The sequence below is a fragment of the Canis lupus genome, chromosome 19 (genome assembly GCF_011100685.1).
Source record: "Canis lupus familiaris isolate Mischka breed German Shepherd chromosome 19, alternate assembly UU_Cfam_GSD_1.0, whole genome shotgun sequence".
NCBI classification, from domain to species: Eukaryota; Metazoa; Chordata; class Mammalia; order Carnivora; family Canidae; genus Canis; species Canis lupus.
The window spans coordinates 23,502,083-23,524,355 of NC_049240.1; the positions used below are offsets into that span (position 1 = coordinate 23,502,083).

The 22,273-nt window shown below is 42.2% G+C and overlaps 1 long non-coding RNA gene across 1 annotated transcript in view; it reads right to left on the reverse strand.

Annotated features, from left to right (window-relative positions):
- Window positions 1-1,269: 1,269 nt before the first annotated feature.
- LOC111091131 overlaps window positions 1,270-22,273 on the reverse strand; it is a 62,866-nt gene continuing 41,862 nt past the window's right edge. The window contains exons 3-4 of the long non-coding RNA XR_005374010.1: window positions 18,382-18,602; window positions 1,270-1,834 (exon numbers count right to left, since the gene is read on the reverse strand). This is a non-coding gene — a long non-coding RNA (uncharacterized LOC111091131). The remainder of the gene's footprint in view (window positions 1,835-18,381; window positions 18,603-22,273) is intronic.

Below are 22,273 nucleotides of genomic sequence, written 5' to 3' on the forward strand. Positions count from 1 at the left end.
TTTCTGTGAATAGTTGGTCACCTACTCGATACCAAGCACTGTCCTAGGAACTGAGATTCAGGGCAGAGAGCCTTCTTTGTACCAGAAGAGGCAGCAGAGATAGACACAGCGTGCTAGAATGTGAGATTGTGCACTAGGTATGAAGACAAGCAGGGAGAGGAAATGGTTGAAAGGAAAGTGCTGAGGTGAGGTGAAGTGAGGTGAAGTTTTGCCAGGCCTCACAGAACAGGTGGCTTTTAAAAAAAAAATTTTAGGGGAACCCTGGGTGGCGCAGCAGTTTGGCACCTGCCTTTGGCCCGGGGCGCGATCCTGGAGACCCGGGATCGAATCCCACGTCGGGCTCCCTGAATGGAGCCTGCTTCTCCCTCTGCCTGTGTTTCTGCCTCTCTGTCTCTCTCTGTGTGACTATCATGAATAAATAAATAAAATCTTAAAAAAATTTTTTTTTTTTTTTAGAAAGGAGGGGATAGAGGGAGAAAGAGAATCTTAAGTAGGCTCCACACCCAGTGTGAAACCCAATGTGGGGTTCGAGCTCACAGCCCTGAGATCATGACCCCAACAGAAATCAAGAGTTGGATGCTTAACCATTTAACCAACTGAGCCACCCAGGTTCACTAAGAGGTAACCTTTTAATAAGGAATCCATGGTGGAACTAGCAGTGTGAACCCTGAGGGAGAAGCATTCCTGCAGAGTAACCACAAGAAAGACAAAGGCCCCATGGTGGGAGGGTCTGGGGTGTTTGAGGAGGAGCAGTGGAGGCTTGGGTCCTGCGAGGGTGTGGTGGGAGGGGAATGACTGAGTTTGGAAGTCTTTCCAGCAGGGCCTGTGGCTCCTACTTTAGGGTAATGGGGACCTTTGGAGGGTGTCTGACATGAAGAATCACTGTGTGACTGGAGTCGGGGCAAGGACAGAAACATGCGAACCTCTTACCAGTCAGCTTAGGCAGCCATAACAAATCACACAGCCAGTGGTCTTCCCCCTGGGTCTTCATGTGGTCTTTTCCTCTGCGTGTGTCTGTGTTCCGATCTCCTTTTCTTAGAATGATGCCAGTCATGTTAGATTAAAACCCACCACATTTTATCTTAATTACCTCTCTACAGAGTCTGTCTTCTTTTTTTTTTTTAGATTTATTTATTTATTCATGAGAGACACGGAGACATAGTGGGAGAAGCAGGCTCCTCGCAGGGAGCCCTATGAGGGACTCCACCCCAGATCCCAGGGTCATGCCCTGAGTCGAAGGCAGATGCTCAACCACTGAGCCACACAGGTTCTGTCTTCAAACACTGTCACATTCTGAGGTACTAGGGGTCAGGGCTTCCACACATGAATTTTGCAGGTGGAGCCTGAGGGTGACACAATTCAGCCCCTAACTGTGACAATGACAAGAATCCAGGCAAGAGAGCATGGATGGGACCGCCAAGGTGTCAGGGAAGATGGTGAGAAGGAGTCCAATCTTGCAGGTGGGTGCTAAGGTAGGATATGGGAGAAGTCTGCCCCACATGAAGGTTATGAGGGGTGAATCATCCAGAAAAGATGTAACCTCCACAAACAGCCAATGATAAATAGAATCTTTGATAAAATACTCTGCCTTCAAAAAAAAACTTTACCTAATTTCTAAACAATTGCATTTTATTAATACATCTGTAAACTTCAGATTAACACATTTTTATGACGTTTCCTTCAGTCAACATTGTGTTCTACCTGGACACTAATCCAGAGAACTCTGTTAGGTTGGCCCCCAACAGGGCCAGGTCACATGCCAGTTCACCTGCTTCAGTCTCCAGGCACTGCATTCAAGTGGTAAATTGGAAATAAATGTTGATAGCACGTAGTTCTGAAGACAAGGAAGCAGAATGTAAGTTACTTCAACTCTGTCATCCTATGTGACTACTTGGGGTGTTTATTTGTGTTTAAAATTTGAAACAGTGACACAGTACAAACTGGAAGGTGTAAAATTTTTGTTTGACAAGTACATATTTCAGTTCCTACATGAACTGTCACTGATTGTAAATAATACCCTTTAAATGTGGCCTTTTATAATTGTTAAGTGATTGTTTTAAAACTAAAGAATTAAGTAAATAAAATGTTGATATATCAGTGATATCCTTTAGTTGCTGCTTCTTATGCCCTAGTTGAACCTCTTATGGCTGATTCTGTTTTATTAAAATTCATTTATTTTTAATTGGCATAATTGTATACATGAAGTTCAATTTGAGAAAATGTTCTCTGCATTTCTTTTCTGGATCATAATTCCTTATTTAATTGATTATTACTGAAAATAATTCTGTCACACAGAAGAGGGGTATCAGTTCAGGCTGCCATGACAAAATACCCCAGACTGGCAGCTTAAACATCAAACATTTATTTTTCATGGTTCTGGAGGCTAAAAGTCCAAAATCAGTGTGCCAGCATGGTGGGGTTCTTGATGAAGTCTCTCTTCCTGGTTATGTCCACACACAGACTACTTTTTTTGGTGAATTCATGTAGTGAGAGTTTTGTGTTGCTTCCTCTTTTAAAATGGCACTAATCCTCTCCTGGGGGCTCTACCCTCATGACCTCATCACTTTCCCAAAGCCAAATACCATCACCCTAGGGACTTGGAGGGGACACAGACATTCAGTCCATAGCAAGGGGAATATTAAAAAAATATCATCTCTTGGTGTCAAACGTGCTCAGGATCCCACCGGAATTTGGGAGGTATTTTGAGTTATGGCCAACAGGTGAGAGCTGAATACAAGCACGAGAGCAAGAGAGATGTAAAGGGTACACCTGTGAATGCAGCCTCAACACATGGAGCATTGCACCAGGCATGGCCAGAGGAAGAGTGTCTGGCCACAGTGGGATCAGGAATTTGGTTTTCAGACATGTCCTGTGTTGAGGTGCCTGCTAGACAACCCCATGCAGGTTTCAAGTGGGTGGTCAGGTATTGACGGGAGACAGGAACTGGGGAAGCACCAGTACTTCATGGAATTTAAAATTGAGAGGCCAGATGGATTCACTTCAGATAAATAATACAGAACCACAACTACATACATGTGGACAGCTCTTTGAGGCAGTCACAGAATGTGCTTTGGAGAGATGGCTTCTCTGAGCCTGAACAGTGGCAAGTCCTGACCCGTCTGAGGGCACAGCAAGGTATCCATGGGGAAGTAATATGAAGGTGACACCGAGGTGAGCTAGCAAGTCCAGGATGGGGGACAGCATGGGACGTTCAAGGAGCAGGAACAGGCTCCAAGGTCTGGAAAGGTGACCAAGGTCAGGAAAATTCAGGGTGCCAAAGACCTGGGATTTTATCAGAAGAGGCTCAGGCAAAGATTGAAGAATTTTTCATAGCAGAGTGATGTGATCCAATTTGAGTTTTTAAAAGATTACATAAGCCAATTTGCAGAGAATGGATTAGAGAGGCAAAGTAATCCGTCCAGGTGAGAAATTACATGTTTGGACTATAGTGATGTGCAGAGATGGGAAAAGGAGATGGACCCAAGAAACATGAGGCAGATGAATGACACAGGAGGTGATGGAGGGCGGAAGAGGGAACAGGCTAAGCAGGATTCCAAGATTTGAGGTAGACGATCCTGCCCTGGCGGAAAGACAAAGATGAGTCAGTTTCAGGGAAAAGCACAGCTTAGTTTAACATATTCAGGGCCAGTGTTCTGGAGACTCCAAAAGGTAGTGTCAACTAGCTATAGGTATTGGGAGCTTAGGAGAGCAGGCTGGCCAGGAGGTGAGGGTTGACTGAGAATGGGGCATCACTGGTGAGTGGCTGGCCTGTGATGGTGCACAGGTGGACAAGATATAATAGAAGAGGCAAACCTGAGCAAGGAAGGCTGAGAGCCTTGGGGGCAGATGCCAATCCTTAGGGTCCAGTGAAAGAGAAGGAGCTAGTAAAGGAGCAAGAGAGAGAGAGAAATTCAAGAACTGGAGGAAAACCAAGAGTGTCTCAGCTGCCAAGAGGAGGGACAGTCTCAGAATGAAGGAAGCCAGGTGTACTGTGAAATCCAGTATTACGCAAGGACAAGTGTGCTGGATGTACTGCTGCAAGCATTCCTGATGATCCTGAGGGGCAGCTCCTAGTGCAGGGGTGGGAGGACCAGCAGGAGTATGCTGAGAAGGGTAAGGGAAGTGAAGAAAGCCAGTGTGTGTAGACAGCTCTACCAAGAAATCTGGTGGTGAACTCTCCAGTGATAGCAGCATTGTTATAAACATCCAGCCTACCCTGAGCACTGTCTGTGCTGGCACAATGCTGAGTACACAGCATGCATCCATTCTCCTAACCCTCATAACAGTTCTGCAGCATAGAAGCATGTTTCTTCCTGAAATACAGTAAGAGAAACTGAGGCACAAAGAGTTAAAGCCTCACAGCTCTTAATAATATGGGGGAAGGTGGTATAAGAATGAACTCCAGACTTGGATTAAGCCTATATGCCTATGCTCTCAATCCTCATGCTAAAGTCATGACTAGAAGGTGAGGGAGATGCACAGAAGGAACAGAAGGGTTCTATCCTGGGTCAGGTCTGACCCCAAGTCTCTATGCCCCCCATTTCCAAAATGAGGGTAATAACCCCTACTATTTCTACTTCATGGAGTTCCTCAGCAGATGAAATGAGACTCAATAATTCACTTGACAGATGGAGTTTACACCTCATGGGGAATGCAGATCGTAAGTGGGGAGTTGTGAAGTGAAGGCAGAACCATGGGACTTGCTCAGGGGTCAGATGTAGTATGTGAGAGGGTGAGAAGAATCAGGATGATTTCTTTTTCTTCTTTCCTTTTCTTGTTTTTAGGGAGCAAGAGGAAAGGAAGAGAAGCAGAGGGAGAGGGAGAGGGACAATCTCAAGTAAGCTCCATGCCCAGCATGGACCAGAACAAGGACTCAATCTCATGACCCTGAGATCATGACTTGAGCCAAAATTAAGAGTCAGACACTTAACTGACTGAACCACCCAGGCACCCTCAGGATGATTTCTAAGACTCGGGATTGACCACCTAGGTGGATAGAAGTGCCAACTACAGAACTAAGATGAAGAGAGAAGACTGCAAGAGAAAAATTATCTGTTGAGTTTAGGCATGTCCAGTTTGATAAGTGAAGGGCTCAGGCAGCCCCTGAGATGTGATCCATGGGGAGCTCAGTTTACATATACACTTGTGCAGTAGTGCCCAGGCCATGGTACTGGGTGAACTCAGGGTAGAGTTTGGGAAATTGAGTGCATCTGAGAAGCAGAAAAGGAAAGGCAGGCAAAATGGGATCACAGGAGCCAAAAGACAGGAAAGAGCTTCCTGGAAGGCAGGCACTTGAAGTCTTGGTGCTCAGAGAATGGAAAGCATGGGTCTGATAACATGTGGCTTAAGGCCAGGTCTGGTGGAGATGGCAGGGGAGAAAGGTGAATGAGCTGAATGCAGAATAAATGCATGGTGAGGAATTAGAGGTGGTGACAGAAACATCTCTGATAATGATATGGGCCCCTTTTTATCTTCAATGTTCAACTTCTAGTCTATGCAAAGTTGCTACTTGCAAAGAAGATACATAGGACAAGTGAGAGCAGAGAGGGTTAGGCATCCACTGCAGGACAGCAACTTGAGTACAAGCCCAAGAGCCCGCCTGCCACTCAAAAGCAGTTTTAGGGTCACCCTCGGCTAAGCACCAGGCTGGCTAGAAAATTGGAAACACCAGGGCATTATCATACCCAGAGAGGGGCCACCAGCTGTAAGCCACAGCTTCTTCTTCCTTCCCTGAGCTGGCCGTCATTCACAGTTCATCTGCTAGCTTGCTTACCCATTCATTCACCCGTTTGTTTAAAAATCCATCATGGGTCTCTTGTCAGATCTATGCTGTACCCAAGGACCTGGTTCTGAACTGGACCTCAATCTTGCTCAGGAGGACAGACCAGGAGGCAAAGCAGAGCGTGATGAGCTCTGTGGAGGAGGGGGTACCTAGTCTTGCTGGGGGAGATGGGTTTGGGACCCTCAGGGGAGGTGACATATGTGGGGCTCTTACAGCCAAATGCAGCCTCAGAGCACAGAAGATACAAAGGCTTGAAAGTGGAAAAAAGAAATCCCACTTAGCCTGGGGGAGGGAGCTTAGAGATCAAGGTTAGATTAAGCATTTTTCAAGTTCACACCTCAATTTGCTTCTCCCAGTAGTCCTGAGAGGCTAGGAAAATGGAGATTGTTTACTCTGTTTAGCAGATGATTACATGGAGACCTAGAGCCCAACTCAGCTAAGATGACAAGAAAAGCTGGTGACAAGAGACAAGGATCCTCAGGAAACTGCTTAGTATATGTCAGTTTCTGCATGATACACTTAGCACACATGGTCTTATTTGTTCTCCTGACTGGGCTGAGGAGATGTCCCTTTGGGATAGGGAAGGTAGGACTCAATGAGATTGACACTGCTTACAGGGCACATGTGGTGAGGGCAGGGGCTAATTCAGTGAGCCCTTGAGTGGGGCTCAAATGAGATCTGGGGAAGCTGTCCTGTGTGCCACCCCCAAATGAGAAGGGAGGCCCAGGGCTTCTTGAGCCTGATCAGCTGAGGAGAACCAAGGTGACACTCTGGTACTCTAGAGATGCCGGGAGCCTTGGTACCAGCCAGATAGGGCCTACCTTAAAGCAGTATTAACAACAGAACAACTACAGCTGTCTACAGCCTGTTTGAAGGGCCTTTTATACCTGCCTCTGGGGACTAACATCCCTCTCACTGCGCCAGTCCCACTCCTCCTTACTGTCTGCCCATCTTAGGTCACCTAGGATGTGATGTCTCTCAATGGCAAGAAAGAATGTCCTTTTCTTTCTTCTAGTCCAAGGAGTATCCCATAAAGTCTCTCGGGGTTACACACCCTACTCATTCAGGGCCCAAGAAGTACTGCTGTGCCTGGGAGATGAACCCACACTCATATAAACCCCAGAGGTCTGGCAACAGCAGGGGGAGTAGATCTTGTCTGAGCCCAGGTGAGAATATGCTCCAGACTCCCCAGATTCTTTCAAGAATGACCAGTGGCCCAAGAAGACTGGGCCCTTCCCCAGCTTTGATCCTTCCCACTCCTGCCTCCATCTCAGGGATGCAAGCTTTATATCAAACTGCCTGCAGATCTCTGCAAAGAGACCAAACCAAACACCCAGTGTCAGCCTCAACACCATTCTCTCTGATGCAGCCAATCCATCTGCAGCCCTGCCAGCTCCAGCTCAAAGTATGTCTCATCTCTGGCAGTATCTGGAGGAGGAAGCAGTGTCAGAAAGGGTTGCTTCCCAGATGGGAGAAGTGACAGCACATATGTATGTTCATGCGAATGATCCAATAGTGAGAATGGAAAGAAGGGGAGGACTGGGGAGCCCTGTCCTAAAATCCCTGGCATGTATATTAAAGATCCGTTCTCCCTGGCAGATAGATAAACCAGGGGCAGCACACACGATCACAGAGACTCTTTGCCTATAGAATTTTTGAAGGGTTCTGAACATCAGGTGCTCTGTGAGGTGAAGAAACCACAACTGGGAGATGCAGTATCTTTGGGATCCAGCAACATGATTCATCAAGCATAAGGCTTAGCCTAGTTTGGGAGGGAATACATTTTTTCTCATTGAAATATTGTCTTGCTTAATGAAAAGAAAAAGTGTCAGCCACTCAATAAAGATATAAAAACAACAATAACAATGGTGACTAACGTGCAGAATATATAAAATAAATGCACTTAAAGGATGAGTAACAACAAAATCCTAAAATTATTCAGCATTGACTGAGCTCCTACTATGTGCCAGGAACTACTCAAGTCACCTGAATACAGCAGAGAGTCAGAGACAAGGTGCCTACTACCAGAAAACCTACCAGAATGAGAGTTAACAAGCAAAAGTAACAAGGTAAGCAGATGGTAGGGGGGTGGGGTGGGGAGGGATCGGAGCTAACGTACTTTTTGAGCCCTCATAGTATCTTGGGAACAAGGTGCAAGATGGATCACTTTTAGACTTGTTGATATGTTAAAGTTTATGTGTTTAATCCATTTCAAGTTGATATTTGTGAGTGCTATATGATAGGGGTCTAGTTTCATTCTTTTACATGTGAACATCCAATTTTCCCAGCACCATCTACTGAAGAGACTGCCTTTCCTTCATTGAGTGTTCTTAAATGTAAGACCAGAAACCACAAAACTCCTAGAAGAAAACAACAAAAACTTTCCTGACATGGGTCTTGGCAATGATCTTTTGGATGTGATATTATATCCAAATCATAAGTGGGACTATACCAAACTGAAAAGCTTCTACATTGTAAAAGAAACCACCAACAAAATGAAAAGACAACCTAGGGAATAGGAAAAATATTTGTAAATCATAGATCCAATAATGGGTTAATATCCAACATCTATAAAGAACTCATACAACTCAATAGCAAGAAAAGCAAATAATCCAAAGTTTAAAATGGGCAAAATGACCCAGATAGACATTTTTCCAAAGAAGTTATACAAATGGCCAACAAATACATGAAAAGATGCTCATCATCCATCATCATCAGAAAAATGCAAATCAAAACCACAATGAGATGTCACCTCACACCTGTCAGAATGTCTGTTCTCAAAAAAGCAAGAAACAACAGGAAGTGTTGGCAAGGAAGTGGAGAAAAGGGAAACTTCTGTGCTGTTGCAGGGAATGTAAATTGATGCAGCCATGGTGGAAAACATTATGGAGGATCCTCAAAAAACTAAAAGTAGAACCACCATATAATCCCATAATTCCACTTCTGGGAACATACCTGAAACAAAAACACTATGTCAAAGAGATATCAGCACCCCCACATTTGTAGCAGTATTATTTACCATAACCAAGATACAGAATCAGCCTTAAGTGTCCATTGACAGGTGAATGGGTAAAGTTGTAGTGTAGATAAATGCAATGGAATATTATTTGGCTTCAAAAAGATGGAAATCTTGTCATTTGCAACAACATGGATAGATCTCAAGGGCACACTAAGTTAAAAAAGTCAGACAAAGAAAGAACAAACACTGCGTAATCTCACTTACATTGTGGAATCTAAAAACAACAAGCAAACAAACAACTCATTAAAAAAGAGATCAGACTTGTTTTTCCAGAGATGGGGATGGTGGGAGTGAGAATTGGATTAAAGCGATCAAAAAGTACAAACTTCCTGTTATAAGTACTATGTGATGACTACAGCTAACATTGCTGTATGATATATTTGAAAGTTGTTTAAAAGAGTAAATACTAAGAATTGTCATTACAAGGAAAAAAAGATTTCTTTTTTCTTTTTTTTTTTTGTATCTGTATAAGATAATGGATGTTAACTAAACCTAAAGTGATCATTTTACAATATTTGTAAGTCAATCATTATGCTGTATGTCTTAAATTTATACAGCACTATGTGTCATTTTATCTCGATAAAACTGGAGAAGGGCAGTTTATGTGTTAAAAAGGGTTTGAAAAGTTTACCTGATCACATACATAAGAATGCATAACCTCTAAACAAGAGGAGGATAAAAAAGAGGAATAAGAATACTCAGTCATGCCAATAAAAGAAAGAAAGGTGAGCTGTGCCTGGGTGGCTCAGTAGGTTAAGCATCTGCCTTCAGTTTAGGTCATGATCTCAGAGTCCTGGGATCGAGCCCCTGTTGGGCTGCCTGCTCATCAGGGAGTCTGCTTCTTCCTCTGCCCCTCCCCCTACTCATTCATTCTCTCTCTCTCTTTCTCTCTCTCTCTTTTCAAAAAAATAAATAAAATCTTTTAAAAAGAAAGAAGGGAAAAGTTATAGAAAAAGCAAAACAAATAGCACAAAATAAGGTGCAATAAGGTGCTAGAAAAAAATCTAAATATATCATAATCTTGTTAAATACACATTGACTAAACTTCCCAATTTAAAAATAAAAACATAGATTATTGTGTTGAATTAAAAAAATAATCTAGAAATGGATTGTTCACAGAATCACACCAACAACCCAAGGATACAGAAAAACTGAAAGCAAAGGATGTAAAAGAACATACACTTGGGAAGTATTAACCAAAAGAATAACGTTATTAAGAAAAATAGAGACTACACCATATAATGGAAGAAGGAAAGAATTCAGCAGAATGATGTAAATATTGTAGATTATACACAGCTAAAAATATAGCTTCATATTTACAAAGCAAAAATTGACCTAATTACAAGGAAAGAAATCTGCAACTATCCTGAAGGATTTTTAAGTCATCTCTCAGTAATTAGCAGATGAAGCATATCAAAAAATTGTAAGAATATAGAAAATTTGAACAACACAATTCACAAGCCTGGCTGATTGCACAAACATAAGGCACAATACTCAAAGAGTGTATAGAATTCTCAGCAAAACAGGAATATTAATGAGAAATTGATCATATACTAGGCCTAATGCCAGTTTCAAAAAATTTCAAAGATTCCATATCATGCAATCAAGTTAGAAATCAATAACAAATAAAACCACACATATAGGGATATAGAAGTATATCTATGAATAACTCACAGGCTACAAAGGATATAAAAATATTAATCAGAAGATCCTGAAAAATGGACAATAATAATAGAACTAAAACTCATAGTGGTACTTAAACAGAAACTAAAGACTTTGGTGCTTATATCACATCAGAAGGGAGAGTTGAAAACTAAAAGCAAAACATCAACTTGATATTGAGAAAAACAAGTATAGTCCAAGGAAAGTGGAAGGAAAATAATGACAAAGAACAGAAATTGGTGAAGATGAGGTTGCAATCTTGAGAGGAAACAAAAACAGAGAATTATTTAAAACTTCATGTACACTCAACAATTTAGACAATTTCTTAACAAATACTACTTACCAAAACTGACTCAAGAAGAAATGGAAGGGAGGCGGGGAAAGATGGGTGAAGGGTAGGGTCCCCAAGTCACCTGTCCCCACCAACTTACCTAGATAACTTTCAAATCATCCTGAAAACCTAATTCGGTCTCAGATTTAAAGAGAGAACAGCTGGAATACTACAGTGAGAAAGTTTGCGCTTCTATCAAGTACAACTTGTTTTTGGCCACTCTGCATTAAGTAAAATGACTAGAAGGAAAAACTCACCATAAAAGAAAGGATCAGAAACAGTACTCTACCCCACAGAGTTACAAAATTTGGATTACAATTCAATGACAGAAAGCCAATGCAGAAGCACAATTATAAAGCTACTGGTGGCTCTAGAAAAAAAGCACAAAGGATTCAAGAGACTTCATGACTGCAGAATTTGATCTAATCAGGCCGAAATTAAAAATCAATTAAATGAGATGCAATCCAAACTAGAGGTCCTAACGACAAGGGTAAACGAGGTAAAAGAAAGAGTGAGTGACATAGAAGACAAGTTGATGGCAAGGAAGGAAGCTGAGGAAAAAAGAGAAAAACAAAAGACCATGAGGATAGGTTAAGGGAAATAAATGACAGCCTCAGAAGGAAAAAATCTACATTTAATTGGGGTTTCAGAGAGTGCTGAAAGGGACAGAGGTCCAGAAAGTGTATTTGACCAAATCATAGCTGAGAACTTCACTAATCTGGGAAGGGAAACTGGCATTCAGAGCCAAGAGATAGAGAGAACCCCCTCCCCTAAAATCAATAAAAACCACTCAACACCTCCACATTTAATAGTGAAACTTGCAAATTCCAAAGATAAAGAGAAGACCCTTAAAGCAGCAAGAGACAAGAAATCCCTAACCTTTACAGGGAGAAGTATCAGGATAACAGCAGAACTCTCCACAGAGACCTGGCAGGCCAGAAAGGGCTGGCAGGATATATTCAGGGTCCTAAATGAGAAGAACATGCAGCCAAGAATACATTACCCAGCAAGGCTCTCATTCAGAATAGAAGGAGAGAGAAAGATCTTCCAAGATAGGCAGAAACTGAAAGAATATGTGACCACCAAACCAGCTCTGCAAGAAATATTAAAGGGGACTCTGTAAAAGAAAGAGGAAGTCCAAAGAAACAATCCACAAAAACAGGGACTGAATAGGTATCATGATGACACTAAATTCATATCTTTCAATACAACACTGAATGTGAATGGGCTTAATGACTCCATCAAAAGGCGCAGGGTTTCAGACTGGATAAAAAAGCAAGACCCATCTATTTGCTGTCTACAAGAGACTCATTTTAGACCTAAGGACACCTACAGCCTGAAAATGAAATGTTGGAGAACCATTTACCATTCAAATGATCCTCAAAAGAGAGCAGGGGTAGCCATCCTCATATCAGATAAATTATAGTTGATCCCAAAGACTGTAATAAGAGATGAAGAGGGACACTATCTCATACTTAAAGGATCTATCCAACTAGAGGACATAACAATCATGAAAATTAAAGCCCCAAATGTGGGAACTGCCAAGTATATCAATCAATTAATAACCCAAGTGAAGACATACTTAGATAATAATACACTTATACTTGGTGACTTGAATGTAGCCCTTTCTACAATCGACAGATATCCTAAGCACAATATCTCCAAAGAAACAAGAGCTTTAAATGATATACAATGTACTGGATGGATTTCTCTGATATTTACAGAACTTTACAACCAAACGTAACTGAATATACATTCTTCTCAAGTGCACATGGAACTTTCTCCATGAAAGACCACATACTGGGTCACAAATCAGGTCTTAACTGATACCAAAAGATTGGGATCGTACGCTGCATTTTTTCAGACCATAATGCTTTGAAACCTAGAACTAAATCACAAGAGGAAGTTTGGAGGATTTCAAACATGTGGAGGTTAAGGACCATCCTGATAAAAGATGAAAGGGTCAACCAGGAAATTAAGGAAGAATTAAAAAGATTCATGGAAACTAATGAGAATGAAGATACAACCATTCAAAATCTTTGGGATACAGCAAAAGCAGTCCTGAGGGGAAATACATCGCAATACAAGCAGCCATCCAAAAACTGGAAGGAACTCAAATACAAAAGCTAACCTTGCACCTAAAGGAGCTAGAGAAAAAACAGCAAATATATCCTACACCCAGCAGAAGAAGAGAGTTAATAAAGATTCGAGCAGAACTCAATGAAGTAGAAACCAGAAGAACAGGGGAACAGATCAACAAAACCAGGAGTTGGTTCTTTGAAGGAATTAATAAGATAGATAAAGCATTAGCCAGCCTTATTAAAAAGAAGAGAGAAAAGACTCAAATTAATAAAATCATGAATGAAAACAGAGAGATCACCACCAATACCAAGGAAATACAAACGATTTAAAAAACTTATTATGAGCAGCTATACGTCAATAAATTAGGCAATCTAGAAGAAAAGGACGCACTTCTGGAAAACCACAAACTACCAAAACTGGAACAGGAAAAAATAGAAAACCTGAACAGGCCAATAACCAGGGAGGAAATTGAAGCAGTCATCAAAAACCTCCCAAGACACAAAATTCCAGGGCCAGATGGCTTCCCAGGGGAATTCTAGCAAACGTTTAAAGAAGAAACCATACCTATTCTACCAAAGCTGTTCTGAAAGATAGAAAGAGATGGAATACTTCCAAACTCGTTCTATGAGGCCAGAATCACCTTATTTCCAAAACCAGACAAAGACCCCACCAAAAAGGAGAATTATAGACCAAAATCCCTGATGAACATGGATGCAAAAATTCTCAACAAGATACTGGCCAATAGGATCCAATAGTACATTAAGAAGATTTTTCACCATGACCAAGTGGGATTTGTCCCTGGGATGCAAGGCTGGTTCAATGCTTGTAAAGCAATCAACGTGATTGATCACATCAGCAAAAGAAAAAACAAGAACCACATGATCCTCTCAATAGATGCAGAGAAAGCATTTGACAAAATACATCATCCATTCCTGATCAAAAGTCCTCAGAGTGTAGGGATAGAGGGAACATTCCTCAGCATCTTAAAAGCCATCTACAAAAAGCCCACAGCAAATATCATTCTCAATGGGGAAGCACTGGGAGCCTTTCCCCTAAGATCAGGAATGAAACAGGGATGTCCACTCTCACCACTGCTTTTCAACATTGTACTAGAAGTCCTAGCCTCAGCAATCAGACAACAAAAAGAAATCAAAGGCATTCAAATTGGCAAAGAAGAAGTCAAACTCTCCCTCTTTGCAGATGACATGATACTGTACATAAAAACCCAAAAGCTCCACCCCAAGATTGCTAGAACTCATACAGCAATTTGGCAGTGTGGCAGGATACAAAATCAATGCCCAGAAGTCAGTGGCATTTCTATACACTAACAATGAGACTGAAGAAAGAGAAATTAAGGAGTCAATCCCATTTACAATTGCACCCAAAAGCATAAGATACCTAGGAATAAACCTAACCAAAGACGTAAAGGATCTATACCCTAAAAACTATAGAACACTTTTGAAAGAAATTAAGGAAGACACAAAGAGATGGAAAAATAATCCATGTTCATGGATTGGAAGAATTAATATTGTGAAAATGTCAATGATACCCAGGGCAATGTACACATTTAATGCAATCCCTATCAAAATACCATGGATTTTCTTCAGAGAGTTGGAACAAATCATCTTAAGATTTGTGTGGAATCAGAAAAGACCCAAATAGCCAGGGGAATAGTAAAAAAGAAAAGCATACCTGGTGGCATCACAATGCCAGATTTCACGTTGTACTACAAAGCTGTGGTCATCAAGACAGTGTGGTACTGGCACAAAAACAGACACATAGATCAATGGAACAGAATAGAGAACCCAGAAGTGGGAACTTTATTGGTGGGAACTTTATTGGTGGGAACTTTATGGTCAACTAATATTCGACAAAGCTGGAAAGACTATCCATTGGAAAAAAGACAGTCTCTTCAATAAATGGTGCTGGGAAAATTGGACATCCACATGCAGAAGAATGAAACTAGACCACTCTCTTGCACCAGACACAAAGATAAACTCAAAATGGATGAAAGATCTAAATGTGAGATAAGATTCCATCAAAATCCTAGAGTAGAACACAGGCAACACCATTTTTGAACTTGGCCACAGCAACTTCTTCCAAGATACATCCATGAAGGCAAGAGAAACTAAAGCAAAAAATGAATTATTGGGACTTAATCAAGATAAAAAGCTTCTGCACAGCAAAGAAACAGCCAACAAAACTAAAAGACAACCTACAGAATGGGAGAAGATATTTGCAAATGACGTATCAGATAAAGGGCTAGTATCCAGGATCTATAAAGAACTTATTAAACTCAACACCAAGGAAACCAAGAATCCAATCATGAAATGGGCAAAAGACATGAAGAGAAATCTCACAGAGGAAGACATAGACATGGCCAACATGCACATGAGAAAATGTTCCACATCACTGGCCATCAGGGAAATACAAATCAAAACCACAATGAGATACCACCTCACACCAATGAGAATGGTGAACATTACCAAGACAGGAAACAACAAATGTTGGAGAGGATGTGGAGAAAAGGGAACCCTCTTACACTGTTGGTGGGAATGTGAACTGGTGCAGCCACTTTGGAAAACTGTGTGGAGGTTCCTCAGAGAGTTAAAAATAGACCTGCCCTATGACCCAGCAATTGCACTGTTGGGGATTTACCCCAAAGATTCAGATGCAATGAAACGCCGGGACACCTGCACCCCGATGTTTCTAGCAGCAATGTCCACCACAATAGCTAAACTGTGGAAGGAGCCTCAGTGTCCATCGAAAGATGAATGGATAAAGAAGATGTGGTTTATGTATACAATGGAATATTACTCAGCCATTCGAAACGACAAATACCCACCATTTGCTTCGACGTGGAGGGACCTGGAGGGTTTTGTGCTGAGTGAAATAAGTCAATTGGAAAAGGACAAACATTATATGGTCTCATTCATTTGGGGAATATAAAAATTAGTGAAAGCGAATAAAGGGAAAGGAGAGAAAATGAGTGAAAATATCAGTGAGGGTGACAAAACATGAGAGACACCTAACTCTAGGAAATGAACAATGGGTAGTAGAAGGGGAGGTGGGCAGGAGGATGGGGTGACTGGGTAATGGGCACTGAGTGGGGCACTTGGCAGGATGAGCCCTGAGTGTTATGCTATATGTTGGTAAATTGAACTCCAATAGAAAAAATTTAAAGAAAAAAGAAATGGAAATGCTGAATAGACTCTTTTCCATCAAGGTTATCAGTGATTTAAAACTTACAGAAAGAGGGCTGTCTGGGTGGCTCAGTCAGTTGGGTGTCTGCCTTCAGCTCAGGTTATGATCCTGAGGTCCTGGGATTGAGCTCTACATGGGACTCCCTGCTAAGTGGGGAGCCTGATTCTCCTCCTGCCACTCCCCCTGCTTGGGGTGTCTTACCCATTCTCTCTCTGTCTCAATAAATAAAATCTTTCAATAAAAATAAAATCTACAGAAAGAGAGAGAAATAGAGACATAGAGAAAGACAAAGAGAGGGAAATCAAGCCCAGATGCCAGATGATTTTAGGATGAGTCCTAAATAGCTTTCAGAGAAAAGATAATCCCAATAATATATAAACTATTCAAATGGATGGGTAGAATGTCTTATAGCTCCTTTGAGGAGTCTAGTATAACCTCGATATGAAAACCAGACAAGGAGGATGCCTGGGTGGCTCAGTGGTTCAGCATCTGCCTTCAGCTCGTGTTGTGATCCTGGAGTCCTGGGATCGAGTCTGCATCGGGTTCCCTGTGGGAAGCCTGCTTCCCCCTCTGCCTATATCTCTGCCTCTTTCTTTGTGTGTCTTTCATGAATAAATAAAGAAAATCTTTTAAAAAAACAGGGAAAATTATAGGTCAGTTATACTCATGAACATCAATATGAATGTCATGAATAAAATATTAGAGAACTAAACCCAGTAATGAATAAAAACAACAATATATCATGACCAATATGCCACCAGGAAAGCACAATTTAATAGTAGTAAACATATCAGTGTAACTCACCACTTTACAAAATCAAAAGGAAGAGTGATAATTTTATTACAAGTAGACTTTTAAAATCCGTTAAAAGTAGAGTAAAACTTTTAAAAAAGCTTATATAAGGACTCTCAGTTATGGAATGAATAAGTTATCAGAATAAAAGTCACAGCATAGAGAATATAGTCAATGGTAATATAATAGGGCTGTATGGTGACAGATTATATCTTACTTGTGGTGAGCACAGCACAACATATAGAGACGTTGAATCACTATGTTGTATACCTGAAACTAATGTAACATTGTGTGCCAATTATATTCAAATAACAAAAAAATCTAAAATCTAAAAAGATTTTCTTTATTTGAGAGAGAGAGAGCATGAGCCAGGAGAGGGGCAGAGGGAGAGAGGGAAGCAGACCCCCCACTGAGTGCAGAGCCCAACCTGGGGCTAAATCCCAGGATCTTGAGATCATAATGCGAGCCAAAGTCAGATTCTTAACTGACTGAATCACAGAGATGCCCCCCAAAAAATTTTTTTAAAGAATAAAATCATGTTTCTACATAGCCACAATACTTTGTCATACCTTAAAAAATTAACAATAATTCCATATTATCAAGTAATATCTACTTCATATTCATATTTCCATAATTGTCCTAATATAGAGTTTTCTGTGTTTTTAAATACAGCATTGAATTTTATTCATTCATTGCACTTAAAAAACTTTAGAGGTTAGAAAAGATGAAACAGATATTTATTTTATTATCTGCAGATATTATGGTTGTCCACAAAGAAAAATCTAAGAAAATCTGCAAACTATTAGAACTAATAAAACAGTTCAGCAAGTCTACTGAATACAAGATGTACACACACACACACACACACACACACACACACACACACACACATATATATACCAGCAATGTTAAATTTAAAAATATAACTACTGAAAGATATACTTCCAATAGCAACAAAAGCCATAAGATCCTTAGAAATAAGTCAAAAAAGAGTTGTGCTATACTTATACACGTTTGTCCTAAGTAGCCAGGAAGTTTATACATTGCACACGTCCAGCATCATTACATAGACTGAGATACTCAATCTACACAATTGTAGCCCTGCCTTTATAAAGGAAGTTCTAAGACAGCATTGAAAAAAGTTAAAGCAAACAGAAACAAATGGAGATTCTGACCATGTTCATGGGTCTGAAGATCAATACCATAAAGATATTGATTCTCCCCAAATTATGCTAGCAATTCAATGTAATTGTTATTAAAATCCAATAGGGTATTTCATGGGAGTAGATATTTGCAATTTAACAAAAGACCAGTAGCCATTTTACGTAAAGAATTCCTACAGATCAAAAAGCAAAAGGAAGACAATCCAATAGAAGAAAAAATAAAGAATATGAATGAGCAATTTGCAAAAAGAGAAAAACAAAAAAATAACAAATGTAAAAGAGAGGAAAGGCAGGTGTCCCTGAGAGGCTGTCTGGCTCCATAGCTCACATTTAATTCTACACCTACCTTCAGAAATACAATCCAAAGACTTTGCAATCATTTATTCTCCTTTACAGAGGGCCGCTTCAAACCCTCGCTTCCTGTACTGGGGGTCAGATGGCTGTGCTTCTCTAGGTGACATCAAAGAGTCATTTACTGAGTCATTTGCCATGGGTCAGTCACCTCAAGAGCTGCTCAGGAGAAGCCAGAGATGAGGAATCCAATACTGTTTTCAGGAGCCACATGGTCTGAGGGGAGAGAGTGCTATGAACAATTGCATTTGTACAGAGTAGGTCAACAGAATCTTTGCACAGAGGGCTGTACAGCACCATGGTGGGAGCTGCTGGCCCCACCCAGGGTATTCACAGAGACCCTCTGAGATTGGGGAAGCTCTGGCTTTCCCATACCAAAGCAAATGTGACATTTGCTGTATAAGCCCCTTTTATTGCCCAGTTCCCAAAACTAGTGGACGAGAGATAATCATCATGGAATAACAGAAAGACTTGGAAAATCTAAGTTCCTCCCACAGTCCCACTTGGTTATCTCAAACTCAGTCATAATTCTGCCCTCAACTTCATGACCTGCCCCTTCCTAACCCTCATCCAACCTTCTAATCACTCAAGTAAAATACTTTAGGGTCATCAGTGCCTCACCTGCTCCATCACAGCCCACTAACTGATCAGGAAGTCTCGGTGGATCACTCTTCAAAATGCATCTAGAATCTGACCATTTCCCTCTATTGCTATTGCTCTGGTGTTAGCCACCACTATCCCATCATCGGGATTACTTCAGTAGCCTCCCAAGGATTCCACCAGCACCCTCTGCCTCCATCCACAGTCACAATGAACTTCTTAAAATAAAGGTCTAGTCATGTCATTTTTCTGCTCCATCCCTCCCATGGCCCCCATTTCAGAGTAAAAACCCAAGTCTTCAGTGACCTATGAGACGCTTCCTGATATGGTCCTTCTAACTTCCAGCTCCTGTTTCCCCCATATTCACTTCGCTCCATCCACACCAGCCACCTATTCCCCACACTGTTCTCCAGCACCTATTCCCCACAGCACTCCAGCATGTCCTATTAGAGGGCTTTGGCATGGCTGTTCCCTCTTTCTGGAACATATTTCACCCAGATACCCACACGGCTAACTCCCTCACCTCCTGCAAATCTTTGCTCAACATCACCTTGTCATTGAGGCTTGCTCTGATCACTTTATACAAATTGCATCCCACTTCCTGCCCTCACCTACTCCAGGCTTCCTCATTCAACTAACTCAGCTCTAATATGTTCAAGTATTACCTCCTGCTAACATACTCTATCATGTCCATGGTTTATTGTAGGTCTCTGCCAGAAGGCAGATCTGCAAGGGTGATGATTTTTGCTTACTTTGCCCACTGCTTGGGACAGTCACTGCCACATAGTAGGTACCCACTGCACATTCAGCTTCCCCTTTCCTTAAAGCATGAAATCCTGGGAACCTGAGTTGCTCAGTGGCTGAGCATCTGCCTTTGGCTCAGGTTGTGATCCTAGGGTCCTGGGATCGAGTCCCACATCAGGCTCCCCGCAGGGAGCCTGCTTCTCCCTCTGCCTATGTCTCTGCCTCTCTGTATTCTCTCTTGAATAAATAAATTAAAAAAAAAAAAAGAAATCTTAATCCTGCCTCAAGAGTGCTTATTGCTTTAGGATCAGAGGAAAACACTAAAAATATCTAACACCATGCAAGAAACAGGAAGAATCCCGGTCCCTCGTTTTAAACAGCTCTTTAATAAAAGGTGAATAGTCCTTAATGGTCCAGTAGGGACTGGTAGGTGACATATATGGGACCTCAGGCAGCTGTAAGATAACAGGCCTCTGGTCCCCATGGACAGTGCCCACTTCACCTACAGGCACTGACTGCATTTTGTTGAACTCTTACTTGTTCAGGCTGCTATAACAAAATACCACAGACTGGGCAACTTAAACATTTATTTCTCACCTTTCTAGAAACTGGAAAGTCTAATAAGCCAGGTACCAGCTGATTCAGTCTCTGGTGAGGGCCCTCTTCCTGGCTTGCAGATGGCCACCTTTTTTGCTGTGTCCTCACATGGTGGACAGAGAGCAAGGTCTGGTCTCTGTTTCTGTTCTTATAATCCATCAGGAGCCCTACCCCCGACCTCATCTAAATATAATTACTTCCCAAAGGCTCCACCTCCAAATACCAGCACATAGGGGGTTAAAGCTTCAACATTTGACCTATAGGGGACACATACATTCAGCTCCTAATGCTCACTCTGTGGATTTCTGCTCAGAGGTAGGAAGTTCCCTTGCTGGACAAAGGGCCGTGGAGCCATGACTTGGCTATTGGTGCTTCCTCTGCTGAGCTCAGAGCCTAATGACGCAGCATCTTCTCTAACACTAGAGACCAGACAAGAAAGGGTGTGAGGGATGTTTACAGTCACTCTGCAGTGTAATGAATCCCTGCCACAACTCTCTTGCCGATACAATGCAATTACATGTTACACATATGGACTGCAGTAGGGCTAGGCACTGCATGGAATTGGAGCATCGTCTCTCCCACATCAGTGCAGAATTAATTTATCATCTTCCCCACCAGGAGCCAGAGCCACTGCTCCTGGTATCTCCAATCCACTTTCCTCTCCTGTTTGTCATGACTACATTCAGGGTGGGCCGAGGTTTCCTGTGAAGCCCATCAGGCCCTTGCATGGATGGGCTAAAATGTAACTCAGTACTGTCAAGAGCTCCCCAAGGGTGAATGAATTTTGCACTTTCTCAGAGATGGATTTCCAAGTATCATAATGTGGGGTTGTGCTGGCTTTAGGGGATGTGCTGACTAAGGCCCTGTCTGGGCTGGGGCCTGAAGATTTCATCACTGTTCCAAACTGAGCTGGGTCATCCAGAGACATGGAGGCAAATCCCCCCACCACCAGAGAAACAGCTATCTACAGCAAAGAGACGGCTATCTGCAGCAAAACATGGCCCACTTCCCCAGCATATCTGAGCCTGACAACGGCTTTGCAGTTTTGGCCTGAATGAAGGCAGCCTCTGTTCAGGGAGTCCTGCGGTGAGCAAGCACTATGTCCAGAGGGTACTTCGAAGTATCTTTCCAGATTTCACAGTGACCCTGTCACCCATCTGTCATAGAAGGACATGGGTGCCCAGAGAGGTGAAGTGACAGGCTTTGTCACCCAGCTGATCAGTATCTGAGCTGAGATGCAACCCCAGCTCCCTCTGACTACACAGCCCACTGTCAGAGAGGGGCAACCACCCAAATTGCTAATGCCTCCTTCTTGAGCACTCTGAGTGCTAAAGGGTGACTGGAAGGTCTCAGGCAGAGAACACACAAGTAAACAGCATCCTGGACAGCTGGCCACAATGACAATAAATGTGGCTGATGTGGGAGAAAAAAAGATTCTGAGTTTCCCGAGCCTTAAAATGGAGGAAGGATGCTTTGCGAACAGGGGCAAGACTCCCTCTAACTGGACAGACCTGGAAGTAGAAAAGAGTGATTGGTCTGCCAGAAAAGCCAGCTGATAAAGAAACATGAGCCCAGAGCTGGGGCCAGGCCCTCACAGCCCTTTGGAGGTAGAGAACCCAGAATGTCAGGGCTAGAAGGGGGAGGGAGGTCATTGGAGGCTGTTTTCTTCTCTGAGTCCAGTTGATGAGGCAGCCTGTCAGCATCAGCCCTCAGGGTTCCCCATCTGGAGTGGAGAGCAAGGTACCATGGCTAACGATTGTAGCAAAGGAGATGGGAACAGGTGTAGTCTGTCCAGAGCAGAGGGAAAGGCCATACCTGGTAGCACTTGCAAAGGGGGCCAGACCAGGGACTGAGTGTAAGCTCCCCATCTGACCTCCCCCTTCCAGCTAGGTGGCCCCTGAGGCACCTGATATGGGAAGTTGGGGTACTTCCCTAGCCAAAAAGGA